Raw genomic sequence first — 17,633 nt, 5'->3', positions numbered from 1 at the left:
AAAGTCTCACGCAGGTAATTAATTAATTTCCCTTCCGAGATCCAGTGCTCAAGGAAGAAACAGAGTCCAAACTTTACGGGACATATGAATTAAATTTTTTTGCCGTTGAGGTTTCTCCCATTAGTTTTTTTAATTTCTTGAAGTGAAGGGTTTTTTATCATTGTTCGTACTAGAACGCGTGCAGATGCAGCCTGAGAGATTTTAACGGAATTTTTTTACTGTTCAAAAAGCAGTGAACTTGATGAAGACCATTTTTCGCTTATTTGTTCCATGATTTTTTCACAGGCTTCACTTTAACGACTGGAATTAAAATCCACTCGTGAGGATTCGCCGTCCGACTCCGACTCCTCTTTTCCTTTCTGACTCCTTCTCGCCTCAACTTTTTCACAGCCCTCACTGAAACCGAGCGGCAAATGTTCTCATTATTCGCAACGTTTTGACTCCCTTCCCTCTCCGGATCATATTTTGCATATAAACAGCTCGCTCGCTAAAAACTTTCGCGTCACTCATCGCACATTCACAGCGGTGCAGCAGTAATCCAATATAATGAAGAATATCTGACGTATTTAGGCCGAGAGCTATCCATACAATATCCAAACCGACTCATGCCACGCGCAGTGGCGAATGATAAAACCCAATTGAAGGAGAGATACAGGAAAATAAGGGTCTGTCTCTTTAACCGGGACTGGGAGACGGGGAATGTTTTCCTGTGCTCGTTTGGTTGCGCCGAGTTTCGAGTTTTCCCGGATAAAAACCTCCTCCTCTGGTGGTTGAGTTGTGCAAGCGCATCGTTCACTTGCATTGAGAAGAGAGGGTGGAATTTTAATTGGAAGATGAAGTCTGAATGGTGAAACTGGGTGTGTATTAGGAGTTCGTAATTATTTTAATTCTTCCCCGGGATCAGTCATATTTTTTTGTAAATGCATGTATTTTGTATTTTCCTGTAGTTGTGACGAGGAATTTACTTAAACATCCACTCGTGGAGAGACTGTTTGTTGCTCCTGCAGTTTTTTAGCTCCTGTGTCAACGACGCATATCTCGATCGCTGCCAATAAACTTCCAGCTAGCATACCCAGATGCCATTATTATTTGCATTTCAATAATGGTGTTATTTTTCATAAATTGCTTCACAAACTAAACGAATGAACTAAATATGCCATTTTACCAACCGTGTGCACATTAATAGCAACGTATACACTATTTAAAAATGTGGGAAAAATATGCAAAGAAGGAAATTAAGGCAGGTGGAAAAGTATCTCCTAATGTGGATGGACTTTAGAGATTCGAGGAATTTCTTAGTTATATCTTATGTCAATTAACAAAGGTTACCAATGGCTATCGGTGAATGCAAGTTCAATGCATAGGAAAGGAAATTATGTCTCTTTACCGCTCCTAAATTGCTGATCTTTTTTATTGACCGAGGAAAGAATTTTACCAGAAAGATTAAATCGCGTCTTTGCCAGGTTTTTGTCGGACAACTTCATCCACTCTTTCTCACGGCCCATTACTTGACATTTCCCTCAACGATCCACTACCTGCAATACCCTGAGCCACCGCTAACGGTTTCCCCAATGATTTCAACCCGCCCCTCGCCTCATATCCACTTCGCTTTAAACATCCTTCCACCAGCATGACATCCATCACTTCCAACCATCCTGCTACTTTGCCGCGCTTCCTCCTCCCCTGTGCCCGCGTTCCCGCGGGGAGTGAGGGCGTTCACAAACGCACGCATATTCACCAACAGGAGTGCCTAACCTACAAAATCCTTCCCTCGTGCTCGCCTTGTCTCTCTGCTCGTATCCAAAAGCGTCTTTGTGCGCTGTTTTCTAGCAGTTTCTACCTCCTCCTAAATCTGTTATTTCCACTTCCGCCCTTTTTGCATACCCACACGCAATCCCAGAGTAAATAAAAAAGTGTTATTTTCGGCTTCAGCGCATGCGATCAAAATTGAAATTACAAAATTCCACTCTATTTCGTTCACCCCTCTCATTCATTCACAATACAAGGGACCTTATGAGTATCCTGTTATGCATATCTCCTTTCAGCGGTTTTCAGCATCTTTATTTGGTATGTAAAATACTCTTTTTGGACGTGAAGTAGAATGAAATGAGTTAATATTATGGCGTGATTCGTGCTTCCTTCGTAGCCGACCATTGGGAGTCGATTACGAGAATTTGCAGGGGCTCTGTGCCGATCAAGGATGGAATCTGGATCTACTGTATGTCTCACGAAGACTATTACCAGAAGTGAATGATAAGAATTCAAGGAGGAACTGATGTAATTAAAAAAAGAGAGCATTCCAAATCTTATGCTAGCTGATTCAGTGTTGAAAGAGAGGGTAGTGCGTTAATTTGAGAAAATGTTTCTCCTCTCTTTCAATCTAGCGATATCGCGTCCCGCGTCTTATTCTTCTGATTTTGATAGGTAGACTCAGTGCTGAAAGACAATTATATACTCGTAGGACTGTATGTGTTACAAGCAATCGGGACATTTTATAAGTGACAGGAGTTGCAGGGAAAGTAGAGGAAAGCTCTCGAAGCCCCTCCGTGGCACATTGGCAACCACCTCTTTCAATTGGTACAATGGTAGTGAAAAATTGAGATTTTTCCATGAAACACCGAGTGTTAATGTAATATCTTGTAGAGTAGAATAAAATAGAATAATAATTATTTTATGACCCAGTCCAAAGAAAGGACTCTACCTTCAACAAATAATAAAACAAAAAGTACACTTCATAGAATGATATGATAAAAGTAGCGTGACTAGTACTCAAGAATATTGGAAATGCAGTTGTTGCCAGCAATGGAGTTATTTTACTCATTAAATTCTCGTCTCCACATATTTTCTTCTCCACTCATCTAGGTAAGCTCCTGTTCTCTTATGTAGTCCCACTTTAAGAAGTACCCGTCTCTTCTCCTCGATTTCTCCACCAACTCCAACTCATTCTCCGCCTCCTTCCAATGCCGAGAGTTCTGGATGCGCAAATGGGTCTTAAGAAGTTTTAATCCTTTTATCAGCTCTTCCTTGCTTCGTATAGGTGGCGGACATTGAACGCTATCTGTCCTCCTTCTTCCCTACGGGCCTTATCTAAGCTGAGGAGTGCTGCCAATTTCCCTGCTATGATCTCATTTCAGATGCCATTGCTAGATAGAGACCTGCGCAAAGACCAATTCAAAGCCCATCATCATCAATGCACAATTAATTAATCTTTTTAGGTTGTATTATCTTATTATTGAATTAAATTATAGCTGTCATAAATGAGTTGAGTTATAGGAAATCCCACCTTTTTAAAAGTTTTTCATATCTGTTTAACTTGGCTGTGTGGGAGAATTATTCCTCTCTCCTTGAGTACTTTAACGTTTCAGGCACTATAACAATGAATGAACATCTGGAGGGAAGAATACTTGGCAATGGACCAGAACGTACTGAGTTTAAGTTCAATCTGTTTGAGATTTCTATCGTTTGCAATAAATTTGCGATAAATTGCAGGAGAACTTAAAATATGCATCATATGGTAACGATTGAGATACATAAATTCTGCTTTTGCTGCTCAATATTCATTTTTTTTACAATGCTCAGTGAGTTTCCCCAACGGCCTCAAGGTGTGATGTTTGTATAATGCCGCGAGAAGAACAGTGGTATTCACAGCAATACACTCGCATTCAAGCAGTTTGTGTCTCGTCTATGACATTTACTCGCTAATTACATAATAATAGATCTTTACATTCGTTATTTAATTCGTTATATTACTCTCAGAACCTCAATCATATCTCGAAACCAATAATTTTTTCATCACTTACACTAATTCCCATTTTAGTTAAATTTTCAATGATTTTTTTACCCTTGGTTTTGACATATGCCGCAATTTCTAACGAGTCTTAGATACTTCATTTATAACTATAAATGTATAAACTCATGGGGTGCTTTAATCGTTCTTGCTTTACATATTTTAATTTTTTAATTTCAAATCTTTTACCTGCTCATCTTACTCATTGGGGTCCAGAAGTATTACTTTCATTATTTTCACTGTAAAAATGATGATGAATACACATATTATTGAAGTGTTCTAATGCCGCATAATAGCATTTTACTTTAACCTCACTACGCAAGATAGCCCTCGTATACTTACTCTACAGCATAGAATGGGAGCGCGTTTTACTATCCACACACCTCTTTTCGCTCCTCATTGCTTGTCCTCTCGTGTCCCCTTACACGCACTCGGGATTTGCGAAGGGGAAATTGTTCTCCGCCGTGGGCGTCCGTCGTCTCCCTAGCAATGCATTTCCGAACGCCTTCCGATCCCTTGTAAACCCATTCCCCATCCCTTCACTGTCCCCTGCCCTATTTATTCCCCTCTTCGCCCCATCGTAATGTCTCAGGCAACTCGCCCTTTACTCCCACTCTCCCTTGGCATCACTTTGAGAAGGAGGCCTGGAAAGAAAGTAAATCTATAGGAAAAGGCTAAAGAGAGCGAATTGGACAAATATTCTTACGCTGGGTCCGAGCTATTTCCAGCTCCACTACATCTCGCACAACGTCGTCTCTTCCTCGGGTCTTTGTCGGGAATGCGAGAGAGATCACACATAATGTGAAGGAAATTGGGTTTTGAGCATAAAAACGAGCGGGAAATAGGATGCAAGAGGTGAGGAAATGGAATTTTTCGAGTTCCACAATTCTCTTGTAAAGAAAACAGGTGGTTCTCTCTCTGCTTAGAAATACGTATGTCCTTCAAAGTGATGCGCATGAACAACTAAAATCTTGAAATAAATTACCAGGTTGCCTTTCGCATTTACTTATTTCTTTTTAAAGGTGCTTTTAGTTAAAGTTTTACATTCATAGTTGTAAACTGAACACCATCATGTTGTCATTTCTTTCTCTAATTTGGCATTGTAAAGCGATTATTCTCGCATCCAATCCCTGTATTTCACTTATTGGTATATTTACATCCAATTTAGATCGGAGAACCCTTTCAGATATTTATTATAGGTAGAAGATATGTGAAGTAAATTTTCATGATAGAAGAGAAAATTGCAGGTTTAGTAACTTCTGGAAAACTTTCGTGTCGCTTCTGAGAATCCGAGCGACACAGATATTTCTATTCCTACTTATTATTCTTGTGATATTTTTTGCACCTTTTACAGTAAGCAGCAAGTTCCCCACGTAAACTTCAAGGAGCCAGACGTCTAAAAGTGAAATGACCATTTACTTTCATTGGAGTAACAAAAGCTAAAATCTGATTACCGCCACTTTTACCTATACCAACCAAAGCATTTTGTTCAACACTTGAACAAAATATAAATCCTTATAACAATCAACCCCCTGACCTTTAATGTAAATGTCTCATTGACTTTGTAAAAGATTCATTTTACATTCACATTATCCGATAGATTAATTAAACGTACCCCCAACCATATCTCTTGCATGATACTGGTGATGCATGTCCTCCACCATGCCGTTCCCGAACTGGGCCTTCTTGATTTTCGCGAATACGTGTTTCGCCCCAGTCGTTATTGCTTGCAGATTTCTAATGTGGTGGTAAGGTACAGAAAACGAGCGAAATCGTGGGAAAACATGTTAATAACGCAATTATAACTAACTACTGTGTAAAATTGAAACAAATGCGAAGCGGCGAACGCTTTTATTCGCGAAAATGAAGGAGCCCATCCGATCTCTCATTCGTTGCAAGCTCTGTCACTTGCACCTCTTCCCTCACTCTCTCTCTCTCCTTGCCTCGCCATCAGCTTTTCTCCCATCCTTTTCGAATCCTACCTTCACCCTCAGCATTCTTCCTTTCCCGACTAAACATCCCCACCTCCTCCTCCGACCCTCTCTTCCAATGCGCCTTCTTCAGCCGAGACCAATTTTCCGCCTCCGTGACTATTCCTGCCACCGATGCCCTTCCTCCCTCTCTCAGGTCACCTCTTCTGCTCCCATAACACGCTGCGCCTCCGTCTCCTCCCTCCGCGTCTTGGCGAGGGAAAAAGAAGTTCAAGGCCTCGAGAAGGACAACGTCACTGCTCCACTCACCGTTTCGGGGGAATGGTGTTTGGCGAGGGAAGAGAAAGGTATAGAGAGGGACCGTGGGTGAAGGGGATTTTGAGGGGACGAGAAGATTCCGGAGGGAAGAATAAGAAGCGGGAGGGAGTCGGGATCCTTGGCCATCGGAGCCTCGGAAGGAATGTGAGGACCCCGGTGGACGATGGGTTGGATATTGTGTGCGAGGCGGGGGAAGAAGGTGAAATATGTGGTTGGAGGTGGGGAGGTCGATGGAAGGAAGATGTCGGGTCGGGGCTTATAAAAACATGCACGATAAGGCATGAATGGCGTGAAGTTAGTGGGCAGATGGTGAGGAATGGGGAGCAATTGAAGGAGCGGTGTTTCCATGCTGTTTTTTTATGTAAATATGATCAGAATGTCAACACTATACGGTATTAATCCTTTCCTGAGGAGCAATCGTAAAGCAAATTATAATTTGTGTCGATGTTCATTATCTCCAGAAGAGGAAGCAGTTGAAAAACTATCTGCCCATGAAAATTTGGCCACGTGAAAAATTTGTGTCCTTAACAAATAAGGCGCATAATTACAATACTGACGACATATTTGGCGAGCGGGGACAACATTTATTTTGAAAAGCGCGCGCAAGATCAGATCATAATATATATGATGAATCAATCTAAGTCGAACCCATTGAAAAGCGGAGAGCTTAAACGGCCCAATCATTCACTGATTGGATACATACTCTTCTGATATGTTTTCCTCATTGATCGTGTGTAAACGGTTGATATGCTTCAATGTTTATCATTTACTCTTCTTAGCGTTTTTGTTTCAGATTCGGTGAGTGCTGACTTCCTTATTTTGTAGATTTTTCTTTACGAATAAATTTGTGCCAGTTGAAAGCGGTAAATAGTCAGCAATCATTGAGGGTATCTCCTTAGAATACAATGATCATTGACCTGTTTTGTGTGATTAAGATTTCATAGTCTATTTTGCTCGCTCTATTAGCATGCTTAAGACTGTGATATATTTCTCCGCGACAATATTATATAAAGGAGCTTATACTTTGATTGATACTTACTGGTTCTTACAAAACCAATTACTGGTTAGTGAAAACCAATTTTTCGCCTGGGGAGTTGGTTTTAAATTTTATTGCTTGAAATAGTTATGGCTAGCAACTATTTTCATTGCCCAGGACTTGATGTGCTCACAATTACTTGTATTACTCGTTCCAGATTCAACATATCTATAAACACAATCCATCTAAGGGCCTTCAAACAAAGTTACACTGCATAGAAAATTATTGCGAAAGCTTCTTATGTGTCTTGCAATTTTAAATCCCGTTTGGAAGTTTAATTACCATGCGCTATAAAATCGCCTAGTATGCTCATGACCTTTTAACCTCGTACGTCGTGATGCTTATATGCACTTTGTTGCTAACAGGCTGAATTAGGACTCTCCATTCGTGAATTCACTGAGGTCCCTTAACCGCCGAGAGAACTGCATCCGTCTTTTGGCCTGATTTTGCAATATCCGCGGGCTGGAGGAACTCATTCAGAACCCCTCCAGTGTGTGTTCTTCGACTCGGTTTTGCCGGGCTGCTGAACTTGACGTCTCCCATGCGACCGATTCGCGAGGTGCAGAAGTTGGTCGCACGGCACGAGGTCTAATGGCTCCGAATCCTCGTCGAGAGACGGCCGAAATGCGCCGTATTTGAGTTGGAATGCCTTCCGAGGCCAAGAACGCATTCGACCGCGCGACCTTGTGACTTTGGCCCCCTTCAATTAGTCCACTGAGCCATTTCCCCCATTCAGCTTCGCATCCTCCCGCTCGACTCCGCATAGTACTCCTCGTTTTGGGTCATTGTGAGGGTATACTCAAGTCGGTCGTGACTTTAGGGTCCTTAGTTTGCTTCAGTACTTTCGGAATAGATTTACCGGAGGGTTCATTGCGAAAACATCGTCGGACCAAGAGAAATTATGCTCGCAGTGATACCTACTGCATACGTATGAGTTAATTGAACACTTTTCTCCCTGGTTATTGGTAAATACGACCTTGTTTTCTTGTTTTAATCCCTGGTAGCTATGAAGTGGCACTTAGGAGAGTTCCTCTCATAGGCATATTGGATTTTCCATTAGGTTTTCGTAATTTTACGTGAATTTCTCCCTCAGGTGTCAATATTTTTTGCAATCAATGTAGTCTATTTCCGAAATACTGGATTCAAAATTTCACTTAGTGTTTCCATCGTTAGTGGCAAAGTTTTAAAATGCTCGACTTTTTCATCGGACCAAAAGAAATCATACTCACCGCGATGTCTACTGCGTATAGTATAAGTTAATTGGAAAATTTTCTTCCAGATTTTTTTTTATATTTACGTATTACTTTTAAATATGGTTACATTTCCTTGTTTTAATCCCTGGTAGCTTTTGCAATGGCATATAGAAGAGTTCCTTGCGTGAGTATATTGAATCATTTAGAAGGATTTCATAACTTTACACAACTTTCTCCCTCAGATATTTTAATATAATATTGTAATATTTTATAAATAAAAATATTATTGGCATGCAGTGAACCATTTGCGAAACACCGCATTCCAAATTTAAGTGAATCTTGTCTAAAAAATATATCAAATAAAAGATAATTAAATGAACTATTAGGCCGTATTTATAACTACTTTTACTTACTCAAAGGGATAACAAAAGTACAAGTGAGAAAAGGTACGTTGTTTATTTGAAAGATAGCTGTTTCGTGTCACGGATAAAGAATGTGTGTTGAGAAAAGCAATTAAATTTAATACGATGATAGGTGTGATGTAAAGATTATTTGGCGCAGTGTTATGTAATATATTGGAGTTTGATTTTAGCATTGCATTTTAGCATTTTAAAATTTTCCAGCTTATTACAATAAATTTCTGATGTTGTTCATTGTAATATATATTATATTTTGGATTTATCACTGTGTATTTCAATATTTCATTTTTCTAGGAAAGCAGGATTTTCTTTTGTGTTAATCCATTATTCATTTTGTATTTCATTGTGAACGTTTGAGTCGACGACCCCACAGTGGGAGTCCGTCCCATAGAGACATAATTCCATTGAATAATTTTTTTAGTTCCTATAAGTCTATTAAGTAAGGAAATCTGTAATAAATATATAGGATCATAATTTCAATGCAAAAAAAATCTCAAAACTGATCCTTCTTATTTAAGATTTGATTTTTTTGCGTTTTTACTGTATGACTAGAAACAGGTGAAAACCGTTGAACTAGGTGACTCAATGAACAGGCCTTTGTAATAAATTAATTTCTAAGGTAGTAGACGTACCAAATAGACTGTGAAAATTCCTCGTTTTTTTAAACAGTTTCTAAAGGTCAATGACCATATCTTATTCTCTGCTGAAGATTTATTCTAATATTAATACAAATTAAGATCTGCAACGACATTATAGCTGCTGTAATCTATAGATACATGATACTTTTATGTGATTTATTTTACTATCATAATTAATGAATATTAGGTGTAGTTGGCAAATGTATGAAAAAACTACACTTTCCTCTCATTTAAAATATGTTCATTATTCGCTCAATATATATCAATCGTAAGACGTAGTTTCAGCAGGTATATACACTCAAACCCTTTTGTATATCGTCTTCATTTCTTTAATGCACCCAAAATGGATGCCCTCACCTTTCGATGTTATAATTCTCCATATTTAAAACACTCGCAACGTACCCAAAAGAAATCACAATACTTGCAGAATTTGTTACTTCATATATGGTAATAATGGGACATTTACAAAAATGTGGTGTAGGTTACCACTTCAAAGCTATGCAAAATAGGTTACTGACACTCACCCCGAGGTATAACATCACTTTTTCCGATCTGCAAGACCAAACGTCTTGTGTAAGTGAATCAATTATTGACCGTATCATTGATTTAAACATTAATCTGATTACCATATCTCCTATTTTTACCCTACAAAGTACTCAGTTAAATAGCTACATTCTCTTTTCTTTAACAGTTTATGGAAACACAGAGATTCTGAGAATATCAGTGTTTATTGATATTACTATGATTTCCTTCTCGTAGCCCCATCTAATTAATGCGGTAATATATATATCTCTCTCTCTCCCTCTCTCTCCCTCTCTCTCTCTCTCTCTCTCTCTCTCTATCTCTGGGGATTAACGTAATCCTATCGTCTTTATTGTATAGTAAAAGGGAAGATGGATTGGTTAGTCTCGCCTCTCGATGACATCCGCAAATACCCGAGAGTACCCTCAGTGAAAGCTTCCTCACTTCCCCGCTCGCGCCGGAAGTGCATAAACTGGTCTCCGAGTGTAGAGGCACTCTAGCTCGCCACCGCAAGTGACCGAGCTGCACTCTCAGACGCCGGCAGAGCCCTCTTCACTTGGACGTGGCCGACCGCATGCGGCGTCCGCCACGAAGAGCGTGCAGCGGAGTCAAGGCAGTTCACGTTAATAATGTTTGCTCTTTTCAATGTCAAAGATACCTCACTGACGAGTTGAATCTATTTTATGAATGGCTAAATAAATATATTTAAATCTTATCATTGCCTTAAAACTTTTCATTTGGTAAACGTACGGGACGGGTTTCAACACTCGAGTGTGATTCTCAAGGGAAATACAACGTGTTTCTCATCGCGAGTTCGTAATAATACCAATCATTTTAGGAAGATTTATACGGGAAGAATGACAAGGAGGGAAGGGAGGAATATCAAGGAGGATGTGAATGACTATGGTATGGATGTCAAAGGTTAGTCTACCGGCTCAGGGGTCGGCGTGACAAAATGTTTTTTGAAATTATTTAAAAAAGTTTTCTTCAGACTTTTTCAGAGTAGTTCTCAAAATCCAAAGCTTCAATTTTGGTCAAAAACTACAAATGCAAGCTATATATATAAATGATGTTATTTAGATCTGATTTAGATATAGGTTTAGAACTGAAACTATTTCCCTTCTAAGTCTATTATTTTGAAAAAACTAATTTCTATTTCCTATGTTATAATTAATTATATATGTATATCTATTATTATAAATTTTAAAGAATTTTAGAATCTTCTTTTTCTTCCGATCCCGTGTAAAAGAGTATAAAAATGGTTAACACCAGTTGTCTATAAAAATACTACCACTTTACTGAAAAGACGATGTAGGTTTTCAATGGCGCCTGAATAAAGAAAAAGATCCAGAGACTTCCATTCCGAGATTTTCAATTTTCTCAATACCGTGGCTTCCGCATTGATCCCGTCCTCTCTTTCTCTCGACATTTATTTTTTTCTCCTGGAAGTCGATGGGTCAATGAATCGCTCCCAGCGGGTAACGTGCCCTTCTCCGTTCTCCTCTGCCTAAATTCTCTCATCTTCGTCACTTTTCTTGCCGCTATCCCACTTCGCGGCACGGGTGGATGGCTTTCAGAGGAGGAGAAAGTCCGAGCCGCGGGACGGGCGGCTCCAGGAGTCTCATCCGATACTCCCCGAGGACTGATAGACCCTCTCCCCTCTCTCGCAGCGAGAGATATAGCTCGAGGAGTTCTATGTGCCCACTTGTCTCCCAATTTCTCCACTCCGACTCACTTCTATCGAAATCTTTCTCTCTCCACTTCACAGACCTCTCCCCCACCCTCTTCGCCCTCCAATGGGAGTTTGACACCGGAAATTTACTGCTGAAACAGTTTTCTCCACTGAAAGATTACCTTTTTCCAGTTCTTGTCTCGCCCAATATAATCGATCCTTCTGCTAGATCCTCTCTATCTCTAGCTTTAACAGCTGAACTCAAAAGAGTTTTTCTCCCGAAATTCTTGGTCGATATTCTGCAACTAAATGATATTTTCCGCTTAAAAAATTCCCCGTGAATTTTTACAAGAGACCATTTTGTGTCAGCGATTTTTAATAAATGTTGTGTGCTTAATGAGAGTTTGAATTAACTTGTGGTTACTATATTTATTTTCAGTAAACATTTTTTTAGATTAAACTGTTTTCAAACACGAGAGCTCCGCCCAGTTACACTTTTTTGTTGTAACGGTAATTTTCCTTAAGATTTCCTCTTGAAGAAAATATATTCTTGTATTTCTTGCTTATTTATATTTATATTCAGCCATATATTTTGATAATGTATCATGACAAAAAAAACGTATCCGTCACGGGGATCTATCTTATATAAATCGAACAATTGCTCTTATGTATCAAAGGTAGCTTTAAAAAAAAAACTAAATTAAAATTTTTCAAGTAAAAAGACTTTTAATTCCTAAGTATGCTATGGTATCTGAATTAACATTAGCGAGTAAAATTTGTAAAGCATAACTTTCAAAGAGCAGCACACACTAAATAACAGAAAGTTATGAAACTCGATTTATTGATACTATACATTTCATGGGAAGAATATCTCTCTCTCAAAAGTGTATATTTCATGATATAATGCATCACAAATATGCATGGCATTTCTATTTCATTTTTAATTGAAAGTAATGGCTTAAATTATAAAGGCATATGCTAAAGCATTTTAAGCCCAATTACTTTGATAAACCAACCATTGAACACAATTTTTATTCGCTTATTAATTTCTTCCATGTTGGGATGAACGTAATTTTGCCCCGTGTAGATTTTATGATGAGATTTCTCGAGGCTAGCAATTTCTGATGATGAGAGCACATCCCAAGGCACGCATCATTGGCCGCGTGCCCCCTACGTGGAATTTCCGGAATACTATTTTTCAGGTTCTCTCGAGTGAGAGCGTCTTCAGGCGAATTATCCCGCCTGAAGACGCCAGTATGTTTACGTGAAGCACCCTCTCTCGGTAAATAATAGAGTTAGGTGCGGCAATCTCATTATCCCATCCCGGCTCAACTCCCGAGAACTTATTCCTTCATGCGGGGCGTCTGAAAAGATCTCGACATAAGTCGAGGTTCAAATGAGAGAAGGGAAGGTTAAGGAACCCATCACTCAACATGGCCGCTCGTCATCAGCGTACCCACTTATGAACCTATCCCCAAACTGCCAATCTTTTCTTCCCTTAAAAATAACCCATATCAGGGTGAACGTATAAGGTTGAGCAAGGGCGCTTCTCTCGACAGATTGTGTCTCTTATACGCGCAGCCATCTATCCCCCCAATACCACCATCAGCTCGACAACCTCGTCTTTCCTCATCATGCGATGCCGTGATATCGTTGGGAAACAAGATTGGTCCATTATTGACCCCACTCCCGACAACCTCTTGGGGTGTCCTTCAGGTTTCTCATCTTCCTTCATCCTGACTACGCGTCTTCCAATACTAAAGTAAAGCTTCCTTAACACCTTAAGAAAGTTACTCCATGAAAACTTCGTTTTTCATGTTTGCATTACATAAGGCGCCTCATGCTGGAGGTTTAACTGTAATATTCGTACAAACTTAACTTAATTTTCACATAAAAACGTATTTTCCCATCGGCTCATAAGTGAGAACGGATGGGAAATATAACTGATAACTTTACCAAAAATAATCAAACCTGCATTGTAAACATATTTCTGAGAAATTTTTTGAGAAGACTTCTACTTCTGAGAGACTTCTAAATAATCTTACAAAGCGCAATAACGTACTGAAGGTCTTGAAAAATCACAAGGAATTGATATATTGGAATTAACCATTCTTCGATTGTGTACTTTTGAGGTAAAAGAGTAGATGCATTATTCAACCGTGACATGACGTATTTGGTTCCTCAAATAGGAAAATCCTGCGTAAGATATAACACGAAGTAATATGTACGAAGTGTGTAACAGTAATATGCACGAAGTTTTCAAATTTCGTATATATTACTGAGTAAATACTCTTTTTCAAACCAATCGTGTAAATTAATATAATTAATAAATAGTTTCTTTGTATCATGACTGAGCTGATTTCCGATTTTGAACTTATTCGGCTCAACTGAAGGAAATTATGAAATTTCTTTAGCCACGCTCTTGGAAATATATATTATTTGATTTTTCTCAGTTATAAAATACCTCCTTCCCGATTTAGAAATACATTATTTATGTCATCGTGAAATCTAAGGAAATGAAGTATGAACAAAAAGGAATGAGTGGGCGTGAATAGAGATTCAGCTCTGAAACTCTTGGTACCACTAGGAGTAGTATCAGTATAAACCTTGGTTGGCCAGGGCTTGATCTCATTTTCCATATTTCCTAAATTTTATATTTTTATGCCTCGTTGGCATAGGACTGCTAACTGTTTCCTTAAAACTTTTTCTGAATGAACAAATCGCGATAGGAGTTGTGATTTTTGACAGATGTGTATATAGATACAGAGTTAAATTAATTTGAACCTGAAAATAATGATTAAAAATCTCTTTGTTGTCCTAGCCAATGTCTCCTTCCAGAACAATTTAAATTGAGTGTTCAATTTTTGTAAAGCCTGACTTTTTAATTTTTTTATTTTGTTTGTCTCCCGCTGTACATGAAGAATAGAAGAAGCGAATGAACAAGAAGGGGGCCCTGACGAATTTGTTCGCTTTATGTTTGCGGTTAAGTGGATGCAAGGGAGTTCATTAGTTACATAAGGCCGGGAGTGGTTAAATTAAAGCACGAAAATGTAGCTGTGGCTGTTCCAGTGTTGTGGTCTGGTCGATTTTTTTTCCTGGCCACGCAGACATATTTCATTATTTATAAACCCCACATTGTTTACCCAACACGTTTTTTATACTTACACGGTTGTAATCGAGACATCTATTTCCATTTGTTTTCCTCGGTATTTCAGGAGTGCTATTTCTTCTAGTTATATACCCACACGCTCTAGTCCTAATTCTTTTTTACTCCAATACTGATTTATTCGAACCGATTTTGCGTGCGTGGCGGTATCCCATGGCAGTTTACAAGATATTTTTCTAATTTTTAATATTACGTTCAGCCTGATCGCGCTCATACATAAAGAATTCAATTCATGAAACGTCCCTAGTAACCTGAGTTTCAGGCGCGCAGGCTCTAATTTCTGGCGCAAAATTCATCTGTTATCGTTTTGGTATCTTCGTAGTTAATCAAGATAGTAAGTGAGTGCAGTGAGTTGATATTGTGTATGAACATAGGTCAAGCCATCCCAAAAATTCAAAATTTTTATATTAATGTCCTTGAGGACATGAAACTAGTTTTTAATGCTTCAATACCCAGGTAAAAATGTCATAATAAAGAGAGGAGTAGCTCATGTTTACCAAAAAAAACATGTAAGGTCTGGCAGACTCTGTTATATTGATGTGATCCTCCTGTTTTTGGGTTTAGGATTAGTTTCGAGTCTAAATATGACAATTGGTGAAACCGTAGACTTTAGATTCCAAGCAATGCGGAAAGAGATGAACTATATGAAAACAATTAACAAATAAAGTGATATTTTAAGATCATACAAACGATTTCATTCATTACTAATAGGTATGTAGTAGCAATTAATATTTATTACTATTTATGAGAAAATTGGGTTCCGCTATATGTAGCCAAATTAAACGTCCTAGTTTAGATCTTTTTAAAATCATTATCTAAACTCTGTAATTTCTAGTGTTTTCAGATGTAATCTATGGTGCTTCCAAGTATCTACGCTTCTGCGCAATGTTATTTGAATGGGCTTAAGTTTCACAGAAGGCACACAGCTGCTCACATTTATCACGAATATTTACGTTGTCTTTGTCATTCAAGAATGCCCGTTACTACTACAAAAAAAATGGTCAAAGACAGTAGGGTTTTTATTTCCTATACATTTAATGGAAATAGAAAGTGAATTTAAAAATGAGTGTGGCTCTTTTCGATGATGTTGTATTGCTCCATTCCATTTTTAGTTGACAATAATTTTTAATAGATTAGCTTGATGTATATCATAGTCATTATCACACCCTACGGATACTCTCAAAGACGGAATTGGAGCATTTTCCGTAAGAGGATTAATAAAAAACCCCAGTCCAACGCGACGTTCAATTCCCGCCATTTTTACCCGAACCTCTTCGTCCTCAAGGATCCCTTGCTCTATCGGCCCTAGGCACTCGTGAGAATCGTAAACACGGAGAAAAGGACGGGGGCGAGGTCGTGTCGTCTCCCACTCGAGCCCCAATCCCCAAAGTGTTGCGGCTGGAACGGGTGAAAAATCCAATGGAGTGATGTGTGCTGCTCCTCCTTCCCTTCCCTACATCCTTCCTTATTTATTCTTGATCTCCTTCGTTCTCAAAGGAAGTCTTGGCCGCAGAGCGACCTCGCAGGCACCTGACCCCTCGTAAGAGTGCCGCAAGGCTCTCCTCCCCCGACAGTTTGTTTTTCCTCAACTTCCCATTTCGGAGCTGACCCTGCAGGACATATACCTACGGAAAGGGTTCATTTTTCCCCCCTCCTCCCCTCCCGACCTCCGCGGCCCCTATCGAGTGACCTTATCCTCGCGCCTCTTCCGCAACGCTTCAGGGGCACTTCTGCTCGGCACGTCGCGGTGACGATACCTCTGCGACCCGCTGGGGCTCTGGGGAGACGTAAAGTATCCCTCGAGTACGGCTGGCGGCGATGAACACGAAGGGATCTCCGATAATGTTTCACGTGTCAGCACACGAAGATACAGAGTTTCCTTAATTGAGTTTCTTGGCTTTCTATGTGCAACTTCTCTTTCATTGTCTTTTCCATCCTTTCGTATGGTCCTATGTTAAGTTAATGATTTTTAACTACGTGCAAAAATATTAACATTGAGCTTCACTCCCGCTCAACCGGTTGTATTTTGTCAAGTGTCCTGACTTGCGTAATCATCCTGAAGGCATTCAGTGGACAGTTTTTAACTTTTAATTTCTTGTTAAGCATTACAATTTATCTCTGAGAGAATATTTGTTGTAATATGCAATGTTTACCTTTTGCTTAGTTTCAACGATTATCTACTCTATCTTCCAGCCCAATTGTATAATAATAGCATAAAAATTAAACAAATTAATCGTAAATTTTATTTTATTTATTTTTCAGTTTTTCGTTGAAATATTTATCTTTATTTATTTGATATTATCATGGTAGCAATGCGTAAATGTTTGCTAGAAATATTATCTCGATCTCTTCTAAAAATAACTTTTTATCTTTCTTACGAGCATCGTCAAGGAATTTTTATGACCTCTCCACTAGAATCTTTCCATTGGACTCTCTCTGTCATAAGGGCAAATCATGTCTGGAATGAATGTTGGCAACAGGAACGAACTCGTGACTTGCCCGTCCTTTTTTTCACCTCCGCCTGGCGATCGACTTTCTTTCATCTCCATAAAACGCGACAGCTTGCCCTCCAATGAAGAATTGCGATCAGCAAATCCTCCGCCATGTGGAGGGGCCTTTATCACCTCCAGCCGTCCCACCGACATTCAATCTCCAAGCCACGTCTCACCTCCCGCGTAAAAACTGCCACGTCGAATTCCGCGCTCTTCTCTCCCTGCAGCTCTGGGTCAACTTTCCTCTCCTCTTTACCTTTCCCCGAGCAAAGCCTCCGCGCAATCTCACGAACTTAGTCGCCTCCTGACATACTGCTCAGCCGAAGTCTTCCTCTCTTTCTCTCCGACACACGCGCAAGGCGCAGCCTAGGCCATTCGGATTCCATCCAAGACTTTATTCCTGGCGCGGAAAGTCTTCTGTTCACTCGACATTGCAAGTGTGATCGTCACTCTTCTCCT

This window comes from Ischnura elegans, chromosome 1 (genome assembly GCF_921293095.1).
Source record: "Ischnura elegans chromosome 1, ioIscEleg1.1, whole genome shotgun sequence".
NCBI classification, from domain to species: Eukaryota; Metazoa; Arthropoda; class Insecta; order Odonata; family Coenagrionidae; genus Ischnura; species Ischnura elegans.
The sequence above is the reverse complement of the archived record's forward strand: the minus strand, read 5'-3'. Positions refer to the sequence as shown.